We start from the raw sequence: 6,408 nt of genomic DNA, 5'->3' as shown, positions 1-6,408 counted from the left end.
TCCATTACAAGCCGGCAATCCAAATTTCGTCCTCCTCCTCAACAACAACAACAAACTTGCAAAATACATTTTTTTTTTAAAGAAAACAAAACAAAAAGATGACAGTCTGATTTCCCATCAGCTACATAGGCAACAGTATCTGAGGTCAAAAGCCCCCCCTTGTGCAGAGGAGCCCAGAAGCCAGCCCTCGAGAGAGAACGAACGAAAGCTTCAGTGACTGCGAAGCAGGGCCAGGCCTGTCCAGGTGGGCTCGTCCAGGAATTTAACCTGGGACCTCTCGCACCCGAAGCGAGAATCATACCCCTAGACCAACAGGCCAAGGTAATGGATGGCATTACAGGTTCTCCTGGGCAAGTGCGTAACTGCTTGGGTCAGACCGGGAGACCTACGCTCAGTGACTGATAGCATGGACTGTAGCGCTGACGTGTCTTTCCAGAACGGTAACCCCATCCCCAGTGAGACAGCACTGAGAGCATGGTCCGGCAGGCCCTCAAACAACTGAAAAGAAAGCCTCTCCTTGGGTGCAACTCAAGTGTACACGTTCAGCAAAGGTCTCCATAACAAGCCGGAAAACCACATTTCGTCCTCCTCCTCCTCAACAACACACTACATGTCCTCCGAAGCAAGAATCATACCCCTAGAGCAATGAGCCACAGGGAGCTAGCTCGCACCTGTCATGAATTGAAAATCGCCTGGACCTCTCAGGAGTTGAAAATCACCTGCAGAGAGCGGAGCGCAGGGAGGTACTGAAAACCAAAAAGGAGGTGGACACAGGGGAACATGCTATCAGCAACTCCCACAGGGCACATACAGGTTCTAGCTCCCTCTGATAGCTAGAGGAAAACAACCCCAAGAAGACTCGTCCTAGAGTTGAACCCAGGGCCTCTCACACCGTCAGCAAGAATCATACCCCTAGACCAACGAGTTAAGCGCGCTAAAGCTCGCTAAAGCTAACAGACAATATCTTAGGTTCTCCTGGGCAAGCGCGTAACTGCTTGAGGCAGACCCTCACCTGATCACCACATGTGGTTACACTTTAAGAAGGGGTGAGTTTAAGGTCATCGGTAACATCACAAAGGTTGGCAGCATTTTACATGAATATGTAAATTAAAAAACACACACTACATGTAAATAAGCCATACTACTTGTTAAGCTCGTCCTGTAATCATACATCATCCATACTAGTATTTAATAATTGAATTAACTATACACAAACTACTTCGTCAATTCACTCTTGTTACCATGTAATTACAGTGCAAGTAAATTGTAATAATTGTAGTGTTGTATATTGGGCCATATTTTACATGTAACTATATATTTCATATTTGTCCAATTAATGTACATTTGTTTTTGTTTTTTTTAGCTGGTACCAAAACATTGGTCTCTGGAACTAAAAGGTCGGAAATTGGAAGAACTATTAATGACAAATGAATGACCGCTGATACAAGTAAATAGTGTTTCCTCAAATCTAAAGTGAGACCTTTTTGAATGAATCTGTAATACATGCCCTATATATTCATATATATTATGAAATATAGGGATTACATTTTTATATAGAACTGCTCCAAGAACAATACATCATCTGCATACAAATTTCAGTAAGGTACGCTGAAGACTTTTATTACTCACTTTATTTCAGAGTTTATTTGCACTGCTTAATTCTTAGTGTACTTTTAAAATGAGGCAGTATTCTGCTTAAAATGATGTCTGTTAGATAATTAAAGTAAAACATGGGGGGGGGGGGTGGTTTGTACATTGCATTTTCTTTAGTACCAAGTGAAATCTATTAAAGTATTGAAGTATCCCAATTTTTTTAAGTTACACTTCATGTATACATGTGTTTGGAAGTTTATCCAAATATATTCTACCAGTATATTTAGAATGCAACATTTTTGCAGTCTAATATATTCATAGTATACAATACATGCAATATGAGATTGTTGGGTATTTAGCAGTATACTAAATGTATATTATAAGGGGACATATATTTATGCATTTTTATATATTTAGTATAAAATACATGTGTAGATGTTACAGTATATTTACATATAATTCTGAATATACTTAAATTATATTAAGCAATATTTGTATTGTATAATATAGTGTATTTGACCATATTTCTGTATCAAGTGACATACTAAAACTGCAATTGATATTTAAAAGTATATTTTCACCATATATTATAAAATGGTCTGCAAATTTATAAAACACATTAATACATTAAAATACATTTCATATTTCAGAATAATATATATATTTTTAATATTTTATTTTTGTAAGGGTATCTTCCATAAATGCAGTTTTACCAAACAAAGGAAAACCAGGAAAGGTTGGTGGAGGAGATTACGCAGTTTTGGCAGCCCATTCTGAAACCCACTGCAGAATATATTCTGGCAGGAGGTCTGATTAAAATACTAGAAAATCTTCAATCAAAGTCAAGAAATGTGTCAAAAGGCTTCCAGTTTCCTTTCCAGCCATGAGAAGTATGCAGATTTCAGAACCTCTATGAAGTAGATTCCTTATTTTTCACTGTTTCCTCAATATATTAATAATAAACTGTTTTATTTTATTTTTCTGCAAAATAAGTAAAGTTTACTTATTTTTTTCTGGTTCCTGTTTTTTGAAAAATAAATAATGGTTATTTATTTTTATCTTTCTTGTTTATTACTTTTTCTGTGAATTCTGATTCTAGTAGTATGAAGAAATAAGTAATAGTTACTCATTCCTTATTTCTGTTTCCCTGTTTTTTCACAAAATAAGTAATGGTTATTTCAAAAATCCCAGTTTACAAATGTAAGGACTTATAGGACAACAGCATTACATACAGATGGATAACATACATTAGCTATTATGCTAACACTTTATTTTAAGTGTCCATTATAAACAATCTATTATCAAATTATTGATTATGTTATTGTTATATGATTATTACAAATTATAAATATATTAGACATTTTTATTAAAAATTTTTTGCTATACTATGTAGTTTGGATGTTCTCCCCGTGTCCACGTGGGTTTTCTCTGGGCATTCTGGTTTCCTCCCACCATCCAAAGACATGTGGGTTAGGTTAATTGGCTTTTCTAAATTGCCCTGTATGTGGGTGTGTCTGCGTGTGTGTGTGTGTGTGTGTGTGTGTTGCCCAGCGATGGACTGGGGTCCCGTCCTGGGTGTATTCCTGCCTTGTGCCCTTTCCCTGCCGGGATCGGTGCTCCGTGACCTTCGCCAGGATAACTGGTTTCAAAAATTGATGGATAATAGCAGCAAATAAATGGCATGGCAGATTATGATAATAGATTGATGTCGGTGTGCAAATGTCATGTTATTATACCCTTTATTAAATATGTTATTAAATACCTTATAACATATTATAGCAAAAAAGTTTAAAAATGTCTAATATATTTATAATTTGTAAAATTAATCATATGATAACATAACATGTTAATAGATTGTTTATAATGGACACTTAAAATAAAGCATTACCTTTATTCTTAATACGTGGATACAAGATAATTAACAACATGGGAGGGCTTGAGAATCTGCTATGGCTTTGTGCAAGGAAATTTGGCACTGAATAAATGTTGGCTACGGCAAACATGCGCTGCTGTACAGGCTGACAGAGACACTGTGATGCATTTCTTCAATGAGTGATTCTTACTTAATCTTTATTTCCATTTCCCAGTTTAAGGACACTTATCTCTACAGCATTACTTCAGTAGTTCACGCAGCCCCCTATAGAAGTCAGCGGAAGATGTAGTGATTGAAGTAATGGAGGTATCTTGGCCTGTACACACTTGGCAGAGGGAACGACAGCCTGGCCATGGAACACCTACCCCCAGCTCCATCTTGAGATTAGCGAGAGGCAGCAGTGATGCAGCGCTATGGAGCCTACAGCACAGGGAAGGGACTTAATGCGTGGTATCTCTGATGTAGTGATTGTGTGTTTTTCAGGTCTTTTCTATAATGTGCTTTCTGTATTGTCATAAACCCCTGGCACTTTTTGTCACTGTTACTCTATACGATTGTGTGATTGTTGTTGTGTGATTTTACCTGTCATCGACCTAACTATGATGATGTGAACATTCTTTTGGACATGATTGATCCCCAGGGTCTTAGTTCACCTGGTCCCACCTGGTCTGTGGACGTCCCATCGTAATGATGTGGGTTGCATAAGTGCCTCACCCATTAAAATTGTTATTGACACTTCTCGTCCCCTGCGCCCCGACGCTGTTAAAGGCATAGCTCCTGTCATTGACGCACTGCTACAACAAGGTACAATTGTTCCTGTTATTAGCTATTGTAACACTCCTATTCTCCCTATTCAGAAACCTGGGAAAGACACATGGCGTTTTGTACAAGATTTAAGAGCCATAAATGTGTGTGTCATTCCTGCTTACCCTGTTGTTCCCAACCCTGCTACTATTCTTTCTAGTATTCCCACCGGTACACAGTGCTACTCTGTCATTGATCTGTGTTCTGCTTTTTATTCAGTTCCTATTCACCCTGATTCCCAATATCTTTTTGCTTTTACCTATCAAGGTCAGCAGTACACATGGACTGTTCTTCCTCAAGGCTACACAGAAAGCCCCACTTTGATTTCTCGTGCCCTCCAGGAGGACCAGGTCATCCTGCCAGGCGGCTCCACACTCATTCAATATGTGGATGATTTGTTGAATGCCTCTCCCACTAAAACAGCTTGTGAACTGGATACTGTAACCTTACTTACTGCTTTAGCAAACAAAGGTTACAAGGCTTCTAAAGATAAGCTACAATTTTGCCAGACACGGGTGAAGTATCTGGGTCACCTCCTGGAGGATGACACCAGACTGCTATCTCCAGAAAGTGTTCAAACAGTATAAGCTTTGCCTAAACCTACCACCATTAAACAAATGAAAACCTTCTTGGGATCTACGGGGTATTTTACGCAATGGATTTTAGATTACGCTCTTCTTACTCGTCCCCTCCTTGATATTAACCTTCCTTCCAGCCCAGAGCCCTTGGTGTGGACGGAAGAAGCAGAGACAGCCTTTGTAGCATTGAAACAAAGTCTGGCAAAAGCACCAGCCTTGGGCCTCCCTGATTATCACAAACCTTTTTATCTTTATTCCCATGAGATGGAGGGCACATGCAACCTATAGCCTATCATAGCACTAGACTTGATCCGGTTGCTGCTGGATTTCCACCTTGTCTAAGAGCGGTAGCTGCAGCCTCTTATGCAGTACAAGCTACTGAGCCTATAGTTTTAGGCTCACTTCTTTTTCTTCCTGTACCACACGCAGTTACCACTTTATTATTACGATCTAAAACACAGCACCTTTCTGCATCTCGTGCATCTACGTATGAATTAGTTCTCCTTGCAGCTCCCAATATCACTATACAGTGCTGCCCTCCCCTCAATCCAGTTTCTTTGTTGCCAGTAGCTGACGACGGAGCTCCACATGATTGTGAACTATTAGTTAGTCATATTCTAACTCCTCGACTTGATACACCGATACCAAATGCAGAATTTGTTTTGTTTGTAGATGGCTCTTCTTCCAGGGCCCTTGATGGTTCTCTGCTACCTGGCTATGTGGTCTGCTCATCCTCAGCTGTACTAGAAAGTGCTAAATTGCCCAGAGATTGCTCAGCCCAGCAGGCTTTTTGCTCTGACTCGTGCATGCTGCCTTGCAGAGGGTGCCACTGCCAGTATTTACACTGACTCTCGCTATGCCTATGGTGTTGTACATGATTTTCTTCCAGCCCAACTTGCAGTGATAAAATGCGAGGCCCATACTGGTCTCTCTGATGATGTTTCTAAGGGAAATGCTTCGGCTGATTTAGCGGCTAAAGCATATGTCCCTTAAATCTCTCTTAGTCTCACGAAATCCTTCTTCTACTTCTGACTCTGACACTCCTTCTCTTAATGATGTAGCTGCCCTCCAAACAACTGTTGATCAGAGTGAGCATGACATTTGGATTTCAGCAGGATGTAAATTTGACCAGCAGAGTGCTCTGTGGAAATCTCATGACGGCCGCGTGGTTGCTCCACAGGCACTTCTACTCTGGCTTGCCCGTCTGGCGCATGGTGTTGGCCACACGGGCAAGGGGGGGATGTGTGCAGCAGTTCTTGTAAATTGGTATGCTCCAGGTTTTACAATAATAGCTCAACAATATTGTAGAAATTGTCATATATGCCAAGCTCACAATCCTGGAAAAGGAGCTAAAACCACATTAGCTGCACATCCTCCACCATGGGGTCCTTTTGTACATATGCAAATAGATTTTGTTCAGATGCCTAAATGTTGTACCTGTAATATGTAATATGTTTTCTAAATGGGTTGAAGCCTATCCTTGTAGAAAGGCTGATGCAGTAACAGTTGCAAAAATGCTGTTAAGAGATGTCATATGTAGATTTGGCATTCCAGGGAAAA

At 39.9% G+C, this 6,408-nt stretch overlaps 1 non-coding gene across 1 annotated transcript; it reads right to left on the bottom strand.

Annotated features, from left to right (window-relative positions):
- Positions 1 to 246: 246 nt before the first annotated feature.
- trnap-cgg (transfer RNA proline (anticodon CGG)) lies at positions 247 to 318 on the bottom strand. The gene has a single exon. It is a non-coding gene; the product is annotated as a tRNA-Pro (tRNA).
- Positions 319 to 6,408: the final 6,090 nt, after the last annotated feature.

This window comes from Amia ocellicauda, chromosome 2 (assembly GCF_036373705.1).
Source record: "Amia ocellicauda isolate fAmiCal2 chromosome 2, fAmiCal2.hap1, whole genome shotgun sequence".
Lineage (NCBI taxonomy): Eukaryota > Metazoa > Chordata > Actinopteri > Amiiformes > Amiidae > Amia > Amia ocellicauda.
The sequence above is the reverse complement of the archived record's forward strand: the minus strand, read 5'-3'. Positions and strand labels throughout refer to the sequence as shown.